The following is a 22,638-nucleotide window of genomic DNA, read 5'->3' as shown; positions in this document are numbered from 1 at the left end:
TCTTCTGTCTTCTAGTATTATCATTGGGGAAACTTGGAAGAATAAAGCATTTCAGATAGAAGGACTCTTCTGAGTAAAAGCTTAGAGATATGAAGAAATTTCCTGCCCTTGGGTATAAAGACGATTCCTGGCAGGCTGAGAAAGTCTGTAGATACTTAGTTCAGAAAGAAAGATTCCTTGGAGCCAAGCAATCAAATACTCAGAAAATCAGAGAGCTAGTGAAATCACGCTCCATTCCTGTTTTTTAAGAGCTAAATATCCAAATGAAGAGTCCAGTGTGTGTCTGAGTCCACTGTGTCTTTTCTGTTAAATATACGGGCAGGGCTCTATTAGGTGGCTGCCATTTTGTTCTCAGGAAGTAAGTAAATCAGCCATTTGGTCCTCAGGAATATGGGCTGCTGCCTCTTATTCTCTCTGGGGAAGAGTGGTGTGTTATTAGCCATCTTTTTGATCTGGAAGTATAACACCGGTTTTGGCTCTGTGTCTGGTCATCTAGCCTTTTCTAAGGTTGCCCGAATGGAAAGGTGAAAAGATGGTATTTGGTCCTTGTGACTGGAATTAGGAAGAGTGGGTGGTATGCATGATCCCCTAATTGTTCTCCTTGCCTTTGATCTTCACTGAGCCACCTCCTTTCAATCTGTAAGATCTTACAGAATTAGCCAACTAAAGAATACTTCAGAGTAGGCCATTCCCTCATCTAGCCCCTCTGGTGCGTCTCCACGACCAATTAAAATTGCTTATCCTTCACTTTATATCTATTATTTGAGTTTACCCTCCTTTCTATCTTTTTTTTTTTTTGCCTTAAGTCCTTTTGATACACCCTACGCTATCACCCTAAACAGCTGGTGGCACCACCTGCCCCCCACCCGAATAAAAGGTGACAAGCATACTTACTATGTTTTTGGCCTGATTTTCTTCAAACAGTTTTCTTCCCCTTCGAATGCCCACATCCTATTATGACTATCTAGAGTCTGGATATGTGTGGGGTAGATATAGTAACAACTGGAAAATAACAGGATTATGTGGTTTCTTGTATATTGGATTTTTTCCCCCAGAGATAACCTGTTTGGTTAGCAATTTGACTTAAAATTTTGCCATTTTAGCAAGAGCATAAGTGGATGGACTAGAAATCTCTGTGGGGCTGGGCTGGAGAGTGTGATAGACGGAATCTAGGGTTTAAACTTTCAAGTTAAGAATATTACAACCTATGGAGATAGTGTGCACCTTATCCTATGTACATCCCCGTTTAACCAGCTTTCAGACTTTAAACAACCTTACAGTGTTGGAAAACTTCTAATATGTAAATGTGGAATAATAAGTTTTCTAAACCAGATGAAAGCATCGCATCACTCTTGCATCCTGCAGACAAATGCATGTTGACTGTAAAACTGTGTAAGTGTGAGTTGTGTGATTTCACAGTCTTGGTCACTGGACTTGTTAACAACAGATATCAGATGAGAAAAGCATCAGGTGAGTGTGGAGTGAGCAGTGGCTGCTGACAAAGGAAGGAGTGACAGCCGACAAGGAGGGAGAACCCAGTGGAGACCACACGCCCTCCAAGTGTGAAGCTGTCTGGATACCAAAACAAATAAACAAAAACAAAACACCCTAGTACCTCAGGAGTCCTTAAGTTGTCATATACACCAGTGCTAATGATTATTAATCAGCAACCAGTTATCATATGCCTACTATGTGCCAGATCCCATTCCAGGAAATCCAGGGGAATTTTTTTAAAAGTATAAAATACAGTGCTCAGCTCTGAAAATATTTATCATCTGCAACACTACCACATCCACCAAGGTGACATTCTGTATATTAAGCTCTTTTCACAAAGGCAGGGGCATGTGTGGAACCTAGTAGGAAGATTTTCTCTTCAAACATTTAAAATTATTTAGCCACTCACAAGACAAATTGTTTACTATTTTCTTGAAGATACCATTTCCTGACAATGCTAGTAATGGAGACATTTCAGAATAATGACCTCATAAAGTTCACACAGCTGTCTCTCTGTGCAAACTTAGATAGTCATGACCTCACTCAGGCCAGAGGTAGGTCTTAACAGCTTGATAGGACTATGGTCAGAAATGCAGTTTGGTTAAAATGTTTCCCCTCCTAACTGTTAACTTATTTAATGAAAGGGAGTGTCTCATTAAAGGTGCATATTTTTCCTGAGATTCTGCAGGGATGAGACCACGGCACCTGTAGGACATTAGGCAAAAAGAGTTGGATCTTGACATAGATCAGGAACCCCCAAATTCATCCTTGTACTTAAGTCATTTGAACTCTTTGGTTATTTTATTCCATTGAGGAGTTGAGGAAGATCTTACTCTTTCCAAAAGGCTGATTTAGAGCATTTTCCCTGGGGAAGGATATCCTCTATAATCAGGCAGTGACAAAGCCCCTGATACTGCAGGGAGAGATGGATTACTGGCATATAATATGGAATGTGTTGGTAAAGGTAATTGCAATGGGAGCCTTATAAAAGCAGCAGGCAGAACAAGGGCCAACCATTCATTTAAAATGAAGAGGGAATGTGTATGTTTATCCCACTGTCCACCAATGAAAGCAGAAGTAAATGAAGAGTAGGAAATGCTACAACCACTGGGCCTTTCTGGCCTCTTAAAATCTGAGCCAGGCTAGGAAAAATATGGTGAGAATACTGAATTTGGAGTCAGGAAATGTAAGTTCAGGTATAGGTTCTGTTGTTACACCCTCACTGTTTGACCTTGAGGACACCATTTCCCCATCCTGGAGCATTCACCTCTTGCCTATGATAGAAGGGATTAGATGAAGCCTCTGTGGGTCTTTATACTCCTGGCATTCTAGGGCTCAGTAATAAGCTAAAACAAGGATCTTGTTTTTTAATGTGTAATCCACAGTGAAGTATATACAGTGAAGTGACCTATAAATTCTGCTTAACTCTAAATGTGAATTAGATGCAAATACACAATGAAAAACTAGGGTGAAAGTCATTACTCTGTGTAGATTAGGAAGTATAATATGATTCCTTTGCAGTGGGAAAAATTAATTTTATATAGGCTGAACTAAGGATTGAAAAATGTAAGGAGAGCCAGACACTACTATAGTCTGGGCTTTCTTCCTCTTTGGTGAGATTTTTCTTTTCTATTTTTCTTCCCATGGTTAGGGACAAATGTCTGTGGGATTCTACATGGGGCTATGGCATAAGCACTTATATGAATAACAGATCATGCAAGCATAGTCATAAGTAATGATACCATCTATGTAGATTTATATGATCCAGAGGACCTGAGTGTATACGGTCTCTGGTCAACCAGGCATATAACCTACCTGTCCTGAGAAAAAGGAAAATTTAGCCAGTTGCTACATATGAACTTGAGTTGAGAAAATAGTTCAGGAGCCAGGGAATTTGTGCTTACTGGGTGCCACAACCAGTGTTAGCACTTGATAGATTGTCTTTCATTTAATTCATAGACTAGAAGCTCCCTTTCAGAATACAGTTTTTGAACATCATTTGCTTTCCTGATTCCTATTAGTAAAATGGGGAAATTGAATCTTGGAGGGGTTAGGCAAGGTCTGACAGCCAGTAAAGTGTATAAGCTGAGAATGAAAGCTACTCTGACTCCAAGGCCAGTTCCCTTCCACAGTACCACATTGCCTTCTGGAAGTTCTACTTCCCACTCTATTTCTGCCTTTATTTGGCTCTGGTGCCTAAAACAAATCACTTAAATTCTTGAATCTCGGTTTTTCATCTGTTAAAAAATCATAAAAACCAACTAACCAAAATTGGATATATGGCCTTTGCTCTTCTTCCATGTTTTGTGCATGATCTTTACAGGGCCACAGTTAATTCACTGGGAATGGTGCCTCTTGCAGTCATGAAACATGGTGGCCTTGGACTTACTAGGTCCGTGTACAACCTGAAGCTATATGTAAATTGTATTGTGTTTACACATCTGTATTGTATTAGAAGAATCCAAAGCTTTCCTGACTGTCAATGAAATCTGTATCTCCAAATGCCTAAGAACTTTCTGATTCTTAGTAGGCCTTAGTAGGTCTCCTGATGATGTCTTCTAACTCAAAGCATCTGTAGCAATCTGAAATAAATTAAGGTTTAGTACATGAAGGGAGCTCAAAGGCAAAACTGACTCTTGTATCAGAGACTATGTGATATCATGGAAAGGGACCTGGCAAAGAATTGAGGATTCTAGGTCCTGGTTTACTCTGCCGTGTCATTCAAAGAGAGATGCTAATTCCTGCCTGCCTCCTCACTAAAGCAGTTATTATAAGAATCAAATGTGATAATATGGATGCAAAGACTCTGAAAAAATACAAAGTATCTTGCAAACTTATGATATTAACTGTGAGATATTAAAGTATCAAGTCATTTCGCTAGTTGTCAACTGAGAAGGGGGGAAATTGCAGGCTCCATCAGCAAAATTTAGAAACCCTGCTTTTTCATCCTTCAGCAGGGTCCTTCAGCTGATACTTACGTGTAAATTTCCTTGACTTTAATGAGAATTGGTTGCAAATACAGCTTGCAGGATCCAAATGGAGATCACTGTCGCTCATGGAGCAGATAAATAGAACTTCAAGTTTCTTCTCTAGGCAAGAATGTTCCTCTTTTATCCCTTTTCTTCCATTAGTCAGTGATTCTCAAAGGATGGTCCAGGACCAGCAGCAGAACATCACCAGGGAACACGACAGAAATGCAGATTCTCAAGCCATACCCCATGTTAGGTTTTATGGGACTGGAGGTGAAGAATATGGCCCTATTTCAAGGAATGCAACTCTCTCAAGATGCAGAAAGTATAGATACCTTCGATACCCTTGGCAGCTGAGGAGCAGTAGGATCCAAAATTAAACCGTTCCTGTGTAAAACTAACTCCATGGTAAGTGATATTCCCTGAGCCTCACAGTTATGGAACATAACAATAAATATGAAAAGAGCTAATGTTTATTGAGCATTTGTCATGTTCTTAGCACTATGTTAAGTGATTTTTATGCGTTAATGGTACCGGCTATTTTTAGCTATTTACTGTGTCAGGACTTTGACAGGTTCTGAAAATACAGCTGTGAAATGTAACTGTCCTCAAGGAGCTCACTCACCAATGTGGGTTATTAGAAGAAAGGGGCCCATCACTGTCCCAGAGAGAAGGACCATGGAAGAATAAGTTCAGTGTGTTTTCTAAGACCTAGTGAGGCAGCTACACTCAGCTTTATGTGAACAGAGGTTTCTCAGAAGAGGAAATGCCTAAATCTAGGCCTCTGAAGGATGGGAGGATCAGTGACTTGACAGTGGGCAAAACTGAGATTTGGGGCACTTGGACACCTGTCCTCCGAGTCACATAGCAAGTAAGTGGTAATGTTGGGGCTTGAATTCAGGTCGGTCCAGTTCCAAAGCCCTTGCTTTTAGCCATTAAGCCTAGGCCAGAAAATAGGTTTTATCGAGCCTGTCAATTCTGATAAATTGGTAGTGGCTTCCAGGCATGCTGATGATGAGGACTCTGAGGCCTTGACCGGGCTAAACTGGAAGGAATGCCATGATCAATTAGTGATGTCTGCCTTGGGTGCAGAAGAGGGGGGTATGTGTGTCATGCATTTGCTGACCCTGCAGTGCGGAGTACTGCCTCCAGGACTTAGCACAAAGAGAGGCAGACCTGCAGAGCTGGTTCTTACTCATGTCAGATTGTCTCTGACTTCAAGGAACTTATAGCTCAACAGCATCAGCGGGGGCTTATTATATGTTACTAGGAGGTACTAAGTGACAGCTCAGGATGTTACGAGCTGATGGAGCATTTAGTGAGAAAGAGAATAAAGGTTTTCTTTCTTTCTTTCTTTTTTAAATGAAGACACTGATTAAGTCTAAGAGTGAAAAACAAACGGCAATAAAGAGCGATCAATCTTATTAATCCACTAACCTTAAAAATTTGTAGGCCAATTCCATTTTCATTCTTTACCGCTGTTACTTCCATCAACATGGAAGGTGTTGATATAACAGAAAATGGCATTGTTTGCAAGTAATGGGATCCGTATTGTCAAGTTAGCTCCCTTGTGCCCAGGGGAAACTTAAATTTAGAAATGCCACCCAAAAAAATACGCATTCAACATACCTAATGGCTCATCTTTGGAGCAGTATGGAAGTTGATACCAATTAGGTATTGAAAAAGTGGCTCTTTAAGGCAAAGATTATAACAAGTTAGTGCCAGTTCACTTCGCACATGGTTTATGGTGTTGGTAAGATGGTGCATGAACTCTCTGAAGGCTAATCACGTATTGTTTCCCCAGTATCTTTGTTAAACCAACGCTTGGATTGAAATAACAACCACCAGTTCTAATAACCTAAAGGAAACAGATGAGTACCATCAAGTCAGTCAATAGTTGGAGATCAATTTCCTTTACAAAAAAGTCTTTTTCACTTCTCCTGAGAGCACCTTCACAATTTAACTGTTTTATCCTTGACATTAAAAATGTTTTAAAAATGACTCATGTATTGGCTATAGAGACCAAAAGGAGAAGATGACCTCTCCCCAAATCCCAAGGTCAGAGCTGTTTGCCATCTGGGCATTTCTCCCCAGGAAGGCTGTGTGAACAATTACCTCTCACTAACCGTGACTTGGCAAGCAAACGTGCCCCCATTTTCAGAGGCTCACTGGTGGTTAAGGGTGGCCTTCGTTGTCATCCTCCGAACAAGCCAGAGGTGAGGATGTAAGCCTCAGCAGCGCCTCCCCCCGCCCCCCAGGGCTATGCCTGCTTATTGTCGGCTCCTAAAGCCCGACCCAAGGTCATCAGAAACTAGCTTCTCACTGGCAGCCCCCTCCCTCGAGGCATTTACATCACAAATGATGGGGGAGCTTATCATCTTGAAGCCTATTTACCTTATCCTACTTTGGAAGACAAGGTGTGACAGTACCAGAAGTCAAAACATTTCTCTGGTCAAGTCAAGCTGACCAGTACAGAATTATCTCTGATTCGCTTTACATTTTAAATAGTATCTGAAGTCTCAGCGAGGAGAAACACGACAATGGTCTGTGGAGAAGGGGCTCTGGGACGTAGGCTGATAAGAACTTTACCTTTTCTCATTCCTACCAGATGAGATAATCATGTGGAGAACTATGAAAGACAGCCTCTAAATACAGTCTCCTCTATGTAGAGATCTCAGCAAGAAGAAGGTGTTCCGGAGTCCAAAGTTGGAGGACATCAGTTTAGATTACCACGTTAAATGGAAAGAGGAGAAGAAACATTTAAAGATTTGCATTTTAATATATTCAGGATCCAGAAGCTTCTCCTGTGCAGGGCTCCTGACCCATTCATGCAGCAGAGGACCACCAAGTTAGTTCAGAGAAACTACCTTATTGGCTATGCAATTTATTCATGTTCTTCCCCCCTGGTAGGCTTCTGGGTATGTATCCCTAATGCATCTCTATTCTGTGAGCAGTACGATGCTGAAGCTTTAGCTGTGTGCTGTCATTTGTCCCATCCTTTTCTCTTTACTTCTGGTACGTGGGCTGTTTTCTCCTCCATTCCATGGAGAGAGACACAGCCCAGTGCTTTGGGTGGAGCCCAGGGCTGCTGGTAGGATGAAATCTGGTTTCCAGGCCTATTTCTGGTATGAACATGTTTGACTTTGGACAAGTATCTTTCCCCGTGCCAGCAGCCCAGGATTGGCTGATCCCTAAGGAGCCTTTCCAGCCCTAACATCCTAGGACTGAGTGGGAACTGGAATTCTGGGTTCCACTGAGTTCAGCGTAACCAACATTTGCCAACTGCCTTGCTCTTTGGCAGGGGGCACCATGCCGGGCACTGCAGGGGATGTGCTTCTATCAGAAGGTCTCTCTGATACCATAGCACTCACAGGCGAGCAGAGAGTAGGATGAGAAAAGCAAGTTTACAGATACCTCCAGTGCACAGCAGAACACACTGTGTGCTGGGAGCAAAGTACAGATGATTACGGGGTCTGAAAGAGGCAGGAATTGCATCTGTTTACAAAGAACAAAGTCAGAATAACACTTCATGGCATTATCAGATGAGCCTCGGCAGAGAGAAGTCAAACAGGAAGCGGCATCGTTTCCATAGCAACATTTACGGAGCAGGTAGGTTGTGCCGGTCACGGTTCTGAGCACTTGACTCATAAAAGCTCATTGACTCCTCTCATTGTTTTGACACAGAAACCATGATTATTCCCATTCTGCATATGGAGAAACTGAGGCATAGACTGTCTAAATAACAGGCTTAGGCTCACACCACCAGCCAACAGCAAGTGGGATTCTCACCCAGGTGATCTCACGCTTATGTCCAGTATCAGCTTGGAGGCTTCACCGACACTCACATATGGAAAGTCTCTGAACCTGGAGACTGGAGAATGAAGGAGGCCTGACTGCAAAGATGAGCACTGGGACCCAGGGCGAGTCCTCTTGTGCCTCTGAATTACCAGTTTCTTATCAGTGACATGGCAGTGATAAGTACTTGCCTCATTGAGTTATGATTACTCAGCAAAACAGCGGGACTAAAAATACTTTTTTAAGTGATACAGAGTCCTATATAATTTTTAAAAATAGAGGAAAGCAGAAAGAGCAATGTGAACAAAAGTTCAAAGATGGAAGAGTGCAAGGCATATTTTGGGTACATATTCAGGGCAGAGTGCTTGTCCGCTGTGCTCTGTGAGTAAGTGCACCTGATAGGTCAGGTTAGGGTCTCTTCTGCATGGTTGCACCTTGAGTGATTTCCACCCAGGGTCTTGCTATATCTCATCTCTGGTAGCTACACTAGGCCTTGACTCTGCTCTCTCAATGTGAAGAATGACAAATCCAGCTTATTTTCCTTGTGTTTTGTATCGCTGACGCTCACTCCAGAATGCCAGTATGATTCTCATCAGCAAGAGCTTAATGGCAGCATTTGAACGGGAGGACTGGACCCCTAACCCGCAGTACTAATACAGATGTCAGCATGTCACTTTCAGCAGCATTAGCTCATGTAGGAGTGACAGTAAGGGATGGTTAAAGTAGAGTGGAAACTTATCAGCCACGTCTGTGCAGCAAGATGTGTTACCGTCATCTTCTCAATCCGGGGCAAAGCAACATCTTTAGATGGTGCCAGGGTACCATGGGGACTGATGGGGAAGGTGGAGGGGCACACAGTGGTTAAATCCAAGAAAAGAGGAGCAGCTCAAGGGACATCCAGTAGGAGATACACTGGACTGGGCTCAAAAGAGTACCACCTGGCCTGATTTTTGGCTGATTGACCCTGGAAATGTCACTTCACCTCCCTGAGCTTCTGTTTCCTATAAAACAGCACAATTGATAAAGATGCTGTCAGAAGCACCTTGGATTCTAAAAGCCTAAAAACGTGCAAGTTATTTTTAAGCAGAAACTTAACTACAGCTATTCTTAGGCTCCCAACTAGAAGCTACATGTGATTTTTCATTTCCTATGAACTGCAGAGGTAAGGTTTTCAGTTGCATGTTGCTCTTATCTCTCTAGTGGCCAGATGATGTTGTTTACAGAACAACAGCAGAAACATCACAATAGCATCTGTAGCAACAGACACCGTGGTAGCCAGGAACTGGGCGCTGAGAACACGTTTTAAACGCATTTAATTCTCAAAGCAGCACCATTAGGTGGGTACTATTATTATTTTTTGCAATACAGATGAGGAAGCCAAGATTCCAGAGTTACTCATTAACTTGCCCAAGGGACAGATTGGGGAATTGAACCTAGTTTGTCCACTGTCAAACCCTGCGTGCTTCACAGCTCGGATAGCCAGCCAGGAGTGAATATGGGCACGTGAACCTTAGGAGCCCAGGTGGCCCTTACAGCCTCTCTCCCTTGAAAAATGATCTCTAAAGATTTCTTGATAGGAATCAGAGATTTTATTCCCCAGGTCGGAAGAAGGAAGTGACTAACTCCAGGGTAAGAGAACAGGATAAGCAGTCCTTTACCCAAAGTGAACTCTGATGGCACCAAAGAGGACACGCCTGCATTGGAAGGAAGAGGACCAGAGGGACAAGTGGGCATGGGGGATGGGCAGTTGCCGCGCCTGCTCAGTTGTCGGAAAGTTGTTGCCCACCAGAGTCCACAACCCTGCTCGCATTGCTCAGTGGCCCTGACCATGGGAAAGGCACCAGGAAAAGTACAGTGGAGGGGGTTCACAGTTGATAGAGCAGACAGGATGGAGAAACCAGCTGGGTGTACCAGCCCCACCTAGAAAGCATCTGTTCCCAAAGCACTATTAAGTGCCAGGTCCACAGAGAGATTGCTAAGACACAGCTCCTTCCTTAATGGAAGGGCTCATTGTAAAAAGATGGGAGACAAATCCAGGCATGGTTGGCATTAATGCAAGACACTAAATTCCAAAATGAGATTCTGAACAACTTGTCTTGTGTGTAAAGGGAGGACCAGACACAATTAACTCCAGCACAACGCAGAAAAGTACTAACCACACTAATGGAAATGTGAGCTAAGAGCCCAGGGAGGCGTAGATTGACACTGACAGGGGTTCTCACAGAAGCAGTGGTGTTTGAGTGGGATCTTTTCCGAAGTACTGGAATGAGTGGAGAGGGAGAGATGAAATTCTCATCCTCACAGGGAAATAGGGGTGGGGAGGTATGTCGGTTTGTCTGTTTGCTTTTCTGAAGGGAGGATGGCTGCAAGCATGGAGTTGAAGTGCAGACTGACCGAGTTGTGATTCCCAGATCGGCCATGTCTGTGTGACCTTGAACCCTTGTATCTTCATCTATAAATGACGATGCTAATACTTTCTTCGTGAGATTGTTGTGGAGAATAAAGAAATTAATGCATATGTTTAGTAATGCAAATATTTAGTAACTGCTCAATAAATGATAGCTTTTACTCTGTGTTATTGCTGCAGTGAACATTATCTGGCTCCTCTGGGTGACATCTGAGGCTAACCAGCTACTACTGGATAACTTAAAAATGAACTAAATGCACCAACATATTCATTTGCCTTTGCCTTCACCTTCACCCGCTTTGCATTTTCCCTCTCCCCAGATCCTTGCATAGCCAGTACGTCTGCCTACTCCTGAATCAGAGTTTTGCTTTTTTGTCTTGTGTTGTTCTGGTTTTCTTGTGTTTCGTGTTCTAGCTTCTCCTTCACGTAGTACAGTTCTGCAGTGGATGAGGCATTCTTTGTAATATTTTCAGATCCAGGAGCGAATGCACAAGACCACTACCATGGTCCATTTCTTGAGCAGAGTCCTTGCCTGGTCAGCAGCCCAGCCTTGCTCTGGCTCCTGTTCATCACCTTGCAGCTGAGAATCCTCGGCGAATGTTGGAACTATAGAGAACTTCCAGCAGATCTTTTGTTTTACCAATGAGGACCTTGAGGCCCAGAGATAGGAAGACCTGGTCAAGTTTCTACAGAGAAACAAGCAGGGTAGGCCAGTACACTAGACCCCAAGTTGGGGACTCACAGGCCAGTGTACCCTGGATGGCTTCCAGGGACCTTTCTGCCTTTGCTCTGTAGACTTAGGCCTAAAGATACGATTCCTTCCCTCCCCAGTCCTCCCGCCACGTCCCTCCTGGCTTTGGGTGAAGCAGGAAGCAGCAGCCCTCCTAGAAGTCCATGTTGCACATGCAGCTCCCTCTCCCACAACGCATCATCAGGATGCCTGTCCCAGCACCGTACACTGACTTGGGGCCTTCACAGCTTGGAGCCCAATGACAGCCAGTGAGGTGCGAAGATGGGAAACACTTTAAACTGGCTCAGCATTGAAGAAGCGAGGAGGCAGGTAGGTAGTGTCTGTGATGACTGACTCTGTAGAGAGTTGATAATGAGGAGACTCTAAGGCTTTCCTTCTCCTGCTTTCCTGAGACCAAGGATGTAAGTACCTTTAATTGTACATAACAGCTCTGGCTGTTTGGTGCTGGTGACTAGGTCGAGGAAGATTCTGAAGCCACACCTGGCTTCATGGGATATGATGCTAGGATAGGGGGGCACAGGATCGTATGTGATCATTACGGGGAAAATAAGACCCAAGGGGCATTCTAGTGTGATGAGGGAGGCAGACTCATGAACCACTGGTAAAAACTGTATAAGAGAAAATGAAGGGGCGCCTGGATGGCTCAGTCGTTAAGCGTCTGCCTTCAGCTCAGGTCATGATCCCGGGGTCCTGGGATCGAGCCCCGCATCGGGCTCCCTGCTCAGCGGGAAGCCTGCTTCTCCCTCTCCCACTCCCCCTGCTTGTGTTCCCTCTCACGCTGTCTCTCTCTCTGTCAAATAAAGAAATAAAATCTTAAAAAAAAAAAACTTTCTTAAAAAAAAAAGAGAAAATGAAATAAATTCTACAGTAGAAGTACAGCATGTTCTGCACATTCAGAGGAAAAGGCAGTTCTTTCTCAAGAGGGAGAACAGGGCAGACAGGTGAGACTGAGCCAGGGCTCCACGCTCAGCAGGGAGTCCGCTTGAGATTCTGTCTCTCCCTCTCCCTCTGCTCCTCCCCCTGCTCATGCTGTCTCTCTCTCTTTCAAATAAATAAATACGTCTTTAAAAAAGTGTTTACATCCTTGGTCTCAGGAGAGCAGGAGAAGGAAGGCCTCAGAGTCTCCTCATTTTTATCAGCTGTCTACAGTGTCGGTCATCACAGACATTCCCCACCTGCCTCCTTCTTTTTTCCCCCAAATGTATCACATATGATATGTTGAATCAATCAATAAGTTAATTACTCAGTGAATGTCACGGTGTTAGATATGTTAAAAGATGATTCAGCATGATAGTAAGAACTCACATTGTGGAATCAGACATACATTAGGTTTGAATTCTAGCTCTCCCGTGACTGGTCCTATCATGTCCTATGACCTATGACTCAGTCCTTCTTTTATAAAATAATGAGAATTATAATCAATATAGTGCATACCCTCTAGGGCTGCTACAGAGCTTAAAAGATTTAATGATATATAGTCTATTTCCTAGCATCAAAGTGCTCAATATACGCAAGCAGCTGTCAGTAATACTAGGAATCGTCATCATCATCATCATCATCATTTGTTGCCACTGTCATTATGCTGGTGACCAGAATCCCCAAATCCTAAATCAGCCCCTCTCTTCCCTTAGATATAAGAAGGAGACCCATGGAAGCTACTTTCCTCAGGGCACTCACCAGGTCTCGGCTCTCCGGATCTCAGAACTATGGGGACCAGAAGAGACCAACCCTAGGCAGTGGGTGGCCAGGGATGATTTTGCCCAATGTCTCAAATAAGGCAGATCCAAGCTTTCTACCTCAGATCTACAGATAAGAGGCCCCTCCTACCCATACTCAAAGCAGCTTCAGGCCTCATAGCTCCCCAAAGACGCAAACCCAGCAGAAATTTCACAGCTCTAGCACCACAGACCATAACTGGCCTTGCCACCCGCATACCTGTCTTGGAGAAGGCACTGGGGAAGGGGGACATCCTAAAGCAACAAACGGCCCCAGGTGGGAGGGCAGGTGGCAGTGTGTCAGTGGTGGTGGCCATATGGCCTGTGTGGGTGTGAGGGAGGTCGATAATATAATGCTCTAAGGTATGTGCAGAATGTATGGAGAACTTGAAATATAGATATGGTTATCGGTAATGTGATTAGTGGGGACAGAACGGAATCTGCAAATGACCATGCTTGCATAACCCATGCCTATCCTCTTACAGTTGAGGAAACCAAAGTCCTCACTTGGGGGAGACAGTCCACTCACTTGTTGATTCATTTACTTGGCACTGGTTGTACTTCTCAATGCTATGCTCCAGGTCAGCATGCTTAGAAAGGGAGAAAGAGGTCCTGTTCTCAAAACTTATAGCCTTAAATTAAGAGGAACAGATAATTAACAAGCCAACAATCAACTAGATGCAGTGAAATCTCTCGTAACCAACTTCCATTCAGCCATCCCTTTGGATTAACCTGCATTCCCCATTCTCTCTGTAAATACCCCAACTGACACTCCTGGTGAGTGATCAGCCCATATACTTCTGTTCACATCAACTTCATTGGAAATGGGCTAGGAATCAGTTCAGTTGTTTTCAAACCTATTTATATGTCTGTGTTTTTATTATATTTGGGCAATGTAACTAAAAGTTACATAAACTAGTGAAATATGAGTGTAAAACAAAGTTGTTTTCTTTCTTTGGAAACTAAGTTAAATACTTTTGAAAGTCCCAAACGTGAATCACCAAAAACATTGTAATATTAGGTGTAGGCGAGACAACTATAAAAAAAAATTGGGGGAAAAACAAAAAAAAAATTTTGTTTTTACATTTATTTTGTAAATGTCTTCAAATTCCCACTATATCAAAAGATTGATAAATACATGTGCACTTAGGTGTTTTAAACTAAAAGGAAATACCTGCTATGAGTCCTTTTTTGTGATTCTCCTTTTTATAACCATCTTTCTCAAATAATCTAACTGCAGTCCCCATTGCATCAGATAAAAGGGCTTCTACTGTAATTACAACTTGAGTAAAGTGCTGTGAAGGGGACAAACCAAATGCTGTGACAGAGAACAGTAGGTCTCCTACTTAGGGTGGTCCTTGAAAGATGGGAAGACGCCAGCCACACGGAAGTGGGAGACGAGTCCTTCATAGATGGTGCAGCATCGGGGAGTCCTCGGTACATCCGAGGAACCGAAGCGATCAATGAGGGGCAGGGAAATGATGAATGAAGTTGTTCAGGTCAGCAGGATCCAGACAATGTAGACCCCTAGAGGTCAGTCATGCAAAGGAGTTTAGGCTTTATTCAAAGCATGATGAGAAACCTTGAAGGGGCCCAGAGCCGCGGCCTTAGGACAGGATCCTGATTTCTGAAGAACATTCTGGCTGCTTTGTGAAGAATGGATGAGGGTGGGGAAAGATGTGGGCAAAGTGGAGGCCAGGACTAGGGAGGTGATACAGTGTAATGAGCATGCATCGTGAATGGTGACAGAGGCGTAGGCCAAGGTGGTAGTGGGGATGGGAAGTGGGGGAGGTCGATACATGTGTGACATCTCTGGAAGGACTTACATCCATGTTTTCTTAAGTCAGCCAATCAGTATGATCAAACTCACAGCCAACTATGGAGAGGCATTTGTGATCTAATGGGAAAAACACTGTACCTGAATTCATGCAGCATAATTTTCTCTCTCTAGTTCGGTATTTATTGACTGTGCTACTCAGAGCAAGCCTCTTAACCCTTGGAAGTTCATGTGCATGAAAGGAATAATAATATCCTGTCCAATCTACCTCTTATTTGATTGTGTAATTAGAATAAAATGATGGCTTACATGTTTACTACACTTTATAGTGAATTTGAATTTAGAACTTGGGTAAACTCACAGCAAGCAAGGCAGGTGCTGTTGCCTTCACTTCACAGGTGAGCAAACCAACAAACAGTTACTGAGTATCTACTGTATCAAGACAAGGGCTAGGTTCTGAGACTTAAAAAAACAAATTTGACCCAGCCTTGCCCTGCTGTAAGTAAGCTCACAGTCTGGTGAAGAGGACAAACATGAAAATGCTAAATTATGGAATACCGAGAGAAGTACTAAGAAAGTGCATTAAAAACTCAAAGGAGAAAGTAATTTTGTTCTGGAACTGTTGGAAGCTGCCCACTGGAGTCTGCATGCGAGTAGGGTCTTGAGGACATGTAGAAGTTTTCCAGGTGTGGACGGACATGTTTGTGGAATGTGTGCAGAGGGGTGGAGACCTGGAAGGCAATGGCGTGCCGCATCCATCAGTGTGTTTGGGTCTCCGCTGTTTGGGGGACCGTCGGGAAATGAGGCTGGAGGGTTGAATCAGGGATAGTGAGGCTCTCTCACATGGAGTCCTGTGGTGCATTATGCTAAAGCAGGAAAACTAGTGTTTTAGCTGCATGCTCACGCTTTCCTCAAATGCTCACAGCACTTCCACATATTTGTACCTGTGCTCCTACTCCTTCCTTCCTCACTTTCTGTTTTCCCCAGCATTAGCTTGAATCGCAGCCTTCCCCCCACACCCACTCCTAGAACTCTTCATTTTAGTGGGGACATACAAAGAGAACACCCCAGGATAGTGAGAAATACTTGTGTTCTCAGAATTCCTTCCAGAATTCAAGCAACCTGGACTGGTTTTTGGCAGCAGCTGTCTCATCCTGCATTTTGAGACACCTTACAAAGTGATTCGAATTTTGGTACAAAGGGAACTCAGTACCAGGAGTGGGGGGTGAGCAGAGTCTCAGGCAGAGAGTCTCAGTTGGTGGAAATTGTTTAGGAGACCTGCGTTCCAGTCCGTAGGCTGGACAGCGTGCTTTCAGGCCTCACCTCTGCCATCTGGAAGATGAGAAGAAATGCTTGTCGAAGTGGAAGAGTGTTCGAGCTAACTAAATCTCATTTCTCTTACAAATGAGGAAATGAACTCCAAAGAGGGGAGATAACTCACTTAAGGTCATGTAGAGAACCAGCAGCATGTTTGGTCCGCCATTTATTCATTCATCTGTTCAGTCCATTCAGCAAAGATGTTTCAGTGCCTCCCATGTGCCAGGCACTGTATAGATGCCAGGACTGTAGTGGTAGAGAAAATAGTCGTAATCCCTGCCCTATTGGGAGGATAGGAGATTACACAAATGAACAAAAGATTAAGCAGGATAATCAAAGACAGAGATGATGGAAATAAGGCACTGCCCTAGAGAGCACAAAGGCAGGATGTATCTCTGAAGAGAGAACACTAACTTGGAGACCTGAGGAATGAGGAGCCAGACATTTAAAGAGGGTGGAAGAGCTTCTTATGGGAGAATGGCATGTGCAAAAGCCCCAAGGCAAGAAAGTTTGGACTGTCTTGAAAGGTAAGAGAAAGAGCACTGTGAAGCTGAGGCCGTGGGGGCAGGGCCCGTCACATCCCTGTTGGAAAGGAAAGGCAAGTTCTCGTTCAGAGCAACATTCTATTACTGGTTGAGCATTTGTTTTAAATGAGGTATTCCCAGCATGCTTCACTGAGACCATGGATTAGAAGAACAGAAGAAAACAAACAAACAAACAAACAAAAAGATTTAGCTTTTCTGTATCCAACTCTCCACTCAGTTACTGTTCAGCTCCAGAAATCAGCCAAGGGCAGGGGTCAGGAATAAATTCAGGTATCAGACAAGGTGGACTTCGGTTTCTGGTGGTGTCTTACGATTTTGAGATCTGGAACTGCTCATCTTCTGTAGCCTTATTTTATCCTTCCTTCTCATCTTTTCACTTCCTCAGTGGGTACACCCTCACTGGAAAATGAATTTCACTGATTTTAGGGCACCCGTGGGCTGTCATCTGCAGATTTTGGTAAAACCTTGCCTAGATTGACGGGTGCCCATCAGGCTCCTCGGTGTGCCTTGCACTGTAGGCTTGCCGCTTGGCTTGGAAAAGCCCATTTATATGCATGATTTTCATAGGAGAAGAATAACAAATAGAAACAAAATTTTTTTTTCTCCCACTCACCCAGGAAACAGAATCGAGAGAGCCAAAGGGAGAGTCTGGCCTCGCCTCATGAATGATTTACCTGGTGTGCCTTGCAGTCATGGCTCATTCATGAACCAGCAGAACTTGCTTTATGATGCGGGGGAGAGAAGGGGTAGTGGATGGGCCAAAGACGGGGGAAGCTCTGATGCTAATCTCTCCCACGACCCCTTCCCTTAGTGTCCTTGCTTTTATTCAGTCTGCTCTGGCTGGTTAGCGTGCTCCTTCCCAAAGCCTGCACAGAGGCAGAGCTAACTAAATGGAGTCCCTACCTGGACTCTTCAGCGAACCCCAGCTACCCCCAAATGAGGCTGAGAAGCACTCACCCCAGCCCTGGACTGCAACCTTCTCCTCAGCCCTAGGGCCCAATCCAAGAATAGGCTCTGCCTGACTTTATCCTCGAATCTAACCCTAACCTTGTCCAAATAGAACCCTCACAGCAGCCCCTCACCCAGCACTCCTGAATGTGCCTCTGTACGTAGCTGACTCTTGGCCTTGAAGGGTCCAGCTGCCATGTTGTGAGCCCTCTGGTACCTACCCAGTTTTTAAAAGAAACCTCTCAAAGTTCCTGCCCTCTCAAGGTTGGGGTCTCTCCTACCTCAGAGTCGTCTGTAGCTGTAAGGCAGTGTTACTACAGCCTTCTCTAGACCAAAGCTGACCAGCGCATAGGAGAGGAAGCCTAGAGGTCAGAACCACCCCACCTCCTTGCCATATTGCTGTCTGCGTGTTGACACTTCAGCTGGAGTCTGTGAGCTTTGAGGCCCCACGGGCTCTTGCACAGAAGCCAGCAGGCAGTGGCCTTAAATCAAATTGGGACATAATCAACTGACTCTGACCCTCTCGTGGCTCCTGTCCCCCGCCTTCCCCACAGTCACCACAGAAGAACCAGAAGATGTGGAAAAACCAGAAAGATGTGGTGGGCAGTCACCTGTTTCTGTCAGTCCCCAGCTGCACGATCCTTGGTTCCTCGTTTGTACGTGGGCTCAAGGGTCATCATTCCTGCCCTACTTACCCTACTGGTATCCACAAGAGAGAACGGAGGTGAGAGATTTGAGAACCCTCTGATACGCCGTGATTTATCATTATCGCTCCCCAGGCTTTGCCAGCATCTCATCCTACTTGCTATCCAGGAGCAGAAAAGCGTAGAGTAGGAGCTAACACACTACAACGCACAGGCCAAATCTAGCCCATGTCCTGTGTTTGTAAATAAGGTTTTGTACCGTAATAAAATCTCACACTCAACGTGTTTACGTTTTGTCTTTGGCTGCTTCCTGCGCTACCGAAGCTGCCGTGGACTAGTTGCAACAGAGATCATGTAGCCCACAAAGCCCAGGATATTTACTACCTGGCCCTTTGCAGAAAAAGTTTGCTGATACCTGGCAGAGAGGGCCAGAGCAATGGCTCTGAAGTGGGAATGCCTGCGTTTGGATTCTGAGTCTCCTACTTCATGGCTGTGTGACCCTGGGCAAGTTGTTTAGCCTCAGTCTTCTCTCTATAAAATGGGATAATAACCACATCCCTAATCCATACTATCAGATTAGTAGTAAGTGCGTAATTCACATAAAATGCTTAGCACGGTGCCTGGCACGTAGTGAGTGCTCGGCGTTGGCTGGAATATCATCCAGGGAATGAAAGCTCTGCTTTGTGTTGCCAGACCTTCAGGGGACAGAAGAGCATAGCTCAAGGCGCAGGCCGTGGAGCGGAACAGACCTGGATTCATATCCCAGCTCTCTCACTTACCACATGAGTGATTTGTGGAAGATCAATTAATCTCCCTGAACTTCAGCCTCCTCATGCATGAAATAGGGGGGGAAAAAAAAATTACTAGGATGCTGTGAGGAGTGAATGATAAAATGCAGGTGAAGTGCCTAGAACAGAATCAGGCACAGAGTAAACACTCAGTAGGTGACATAACTATAACAAGAAGAAGAAGAACGGTATTTTTGCCAAGTAGTGCCAGCCACCCAGAATAGATAGGTAGTGGGAAGCTTCCAGTATGCCGAGGTATGCTGAAGTAGGAGGCTCTACCTGTGACGGGTGGTAGCCTCAACACCAGGTTTTGCACATTCGAAGCACATGTAAATTAAGAAGACTTTAAAGTGGAGTTGGTCACACAGCTATCTATTAGGAGGCTCTTCTCTAGGGCAAAAGGCCCCAAGACCAAGTATGTTTTTAGCACTACTAATCTACGATCCTATGATTGTTCTTAGATTAAGCGATGGGTCAAGGAGGAGAGCACACGTATCTATGTGTGTCATTATAGGAAATATCTCTGAAAGATCCTCTTCCCGTAACACTAAATCGGCACATAGTAATGCTAAGCAGTTTGCTAGGCAGGGTGAAAATGCCCTCATTTTTAATCCATTTGATATCCTAAGGGTTGAGTTATGTAATGGGATGTAAACCTTTTTGCCTAGGGAGCACTGGCCAAGGAGACTGGGTGTTGTGGGTGGAATATATTAAGGTTGGCTTGGTTCTGCATGCCAGCCTAAGAGCTCAGCTCTCATTCTCTGTTGGCCTAAGATAACAAGGAGTGACAGAGTTCAGTGGGCTGGAGCATGGCAGTGGGGAGGGACTATTATATATCCAGCAGCTCATGGTTGCTAGATGGTCAGCCTAATTTAGAAGACTGTGAGGTAAGTAACATCACCAACCATTCATATTCATGCTGTACCCAACTCTGTATAGGGTACTTCTCATTGTACCTATCAAGAAAAATGATGAATGAAGGCTTCTACCTTAAAGAGAATTTATACTTCAATTGTGGGTGAAAACATATAAAGTCAGTTGATAATATGAAAGAAAAATAGTGAGTCCAAACCAATGCAAGTAAAGACATGGAAGCAAGATGACATCAGTTGTCAAGAATAGTATCAATTGATTAATAGAGGTAAATGATTTACATTTACACATTCTTTCATTTACTTATGTACCAAAAATATCGCGTCGTCACTGTGTGAAACCATCTAGGGACTTAACCTTGGTGTTCAGATGTATATGACATTTATGGAGCTCCTAACATAGTCTTGGACTATGACTTATAAAATAACAGCAAATAGAAATTTAATAGACATCCTTTGGTCTGATATGCCCACCATCCATCTCCCCCTCTCTGCTCACAACACCTTCATTTCCCTTTGACCACCATCTTGGTAAGATAGTTAACTAGTTGATCTGCCTTCCCTTCACCAAAGGGTGATCCAGGCCCTGAGCACAGCCAGTCTTGAACTGTATGGAGCAGTTATCACAAATGGCTAGAGCAGCAGTAACCCTGAACAGATTGTTCATGAAACCCCAGATTCCAAAACTTCTGCAATTCTATCTTCTCTAAAGCCCAGGGTTTTTTTGTTGTTGTCGTTGTTTGTTTGTTTGTTTTTGTTTTGTTTTTGTTGTTTTAGCTGTGGGTCCATCATATCCTTCCAGCAAATTTCCTTTTATCTTACATTAGCCTGTGTTGATTTTTGTTCTTGCAATCAAAGAATTTAAACTAATAAAGCATGAGAGAGATAAAAAAATTGTAAGAGGCACGAATTTTTATTTAAAAGAAGGCTAGAGACCTTTAAATGATAGCTAGGAATGGGGAGGCATAAGAGCTTCATGGAGGAGGTAACATTTAAGCTAAACCTTTAAAGAAGGGAAAAGATTTGGAGAGGAAAAAGGCAAGAGGCAGGAGGGCTTTTTGGGGTGGAGCAAGAGCAGGAATGAATGGCCCAGAACCTAAAGCCAGCCTAGAAACACCTGAGGAACAGCAGAATTCATACTAGAGCCCGGTGAAGTCACTGATTATCCATTTGAGATCCCATTACATCTAAGTCAAAAGCTGTACCCTTTCCCATTTTCCACTGAGTCAGAACCACCTTACCCTCCACTGTGTCTCTCCTCCATTGACTTGAACTTTAAGATGTTAGAACTGAAAGGTCTGGTAAGATCAGGTGGTACTGACCTTCTCAGACCAAGGTGGTGCTCTAGAGCTCCACAGGTACCCAAGTCACACATAATCCTTGGAGGAGCATTAAGTTTACTCGGAGAGTTGGAGGATGTTTCTCTTCATGCTCATCGCTGCCGCTTTCCTCCTTTCTCCTAGGCTACATCCACACTGGCCTTCTTTCTGTTTCTGAAGCTCACCAATCTTTTCCTGAGCCTTGATAAGAGCCTTTGTATTTTCGGTACTTTTTCTGCCTAAAACTGTTCCCCTGGCCCTTTGCCTGGCCAGCTCCTTCTCACAGTTCATTTCTCAGCTCCAGTGTTCGTGCCATAGAGAGGGTCTCCCTGACCATCTTATCTAAAGTTGCCCTGCCAGTGGCTCTCACAAATCATGCCATTTTCTTCATAACGTTCACGGGGTCCAAAGCGATCTTATTGATTGTATATCATTTCTCCCCACTCTGTAGAATCGAAACTTCATGATAGCAGGGCCTTGTCTTCTTATCCAGTGTTGCAGCCCCTGGGCACCATCTTGCTGCTTACCCTGTACCACATGCTCAGTAAACATTTATTAGGTGGGTGGATAGTGGAAAGACAGAAGAAAGATGGGGAGAAAGAGGAGAATATCCCTGTCTGTAGAACTACACATCTCCAGTGAGTATTAAAGTTTTATTAGAGGTCTTTTACCAAACAAACAAACAAAACAAACAAAAGTCTGAGAAACATTGATTTAGTGTGAACTCCATGCCTCACATGGGGAAACTGCACCCAGGGAGGGAAAGGGGCTTATTCATGGTTCTAGATTTGCTTCTTTGCAGGTACTTTTCCAAAACCATATCAGACACCTGAAGAGTCAGTCTGTTTGTCTTATCCCCTGCCCCTGGTTTCATGTGTCAGCCACAAGACGGGTCTAATTCTAGGAAGAGGGGGCCCAGGCCTTACCTAATTCTTATCCTCATACAGTGACACATCTCACTGGCTTTCAACGCCTGTAATTAACACTCGTGTTTCCTAACAAATGCACCCATCTGAGCAGAGGAGGATGTCTCCTCTTCTGCATCTCCCTTTGTTGCCATGTCCCAACTGGGCTCTAGGGCCAGCATGAAGAGAGGCCCCAAGAGGCTGAGATGAATCCAAAGCCAAAGTAAAATGCAACATTGACATAAGACACAGAGACTTAGCTTCTCCAGGCCTGGCAAGGCCCTTGGCAATGAGGTCCCTACCACCTTCCAACTCTGTGCCACATCCCTACCCTAGTCATTCGGGCATTTCTGGGGTTTCCCTGAGGTCCCCTCCTCTCTCTCGCCTCTTTG

The 22,638-nt window shown here is 44.2% G+C and overlaps 1 protein-coding gene across 5 annotated transcripts in view; it reads left to right on the top strand.

Moving 5' to 3' along the window:
- GRIA1 (glutamate ionotropic receptor AMPA type subunit 1) overlaps positions 1 to 22,638 on the top strand; it is a 299,507-nt gene that overhangs the window by 121,393 nt on the left and 155,476 nt on the right. The window lies entirely within an intron of this gene.

The sequence above is a fragment of the Callorhinus ursinus genome, unplaced genomic scaffold (assembly GCF_003265705.2).
Source record: "Callorhinus ursinus isolate GAN/ISIS: 27379988/994484 unplaced genomic scaffold, GSC_fseal_2.0 scaffold3, whole genome shotgun sequence".
In the NCBI taxonomy this organism is placed as follows: Eukaryota; Metazoa; Chordata; class Mammalia; order Carnivora; family Otariidae; genus Callorhinus; species Callorhinus ursinus.
The sequence above is the reverse complement of the archived record's forward strand: the minus strand, read 5'-3'. Positions and strand labels throughout refer to the sequence as shown.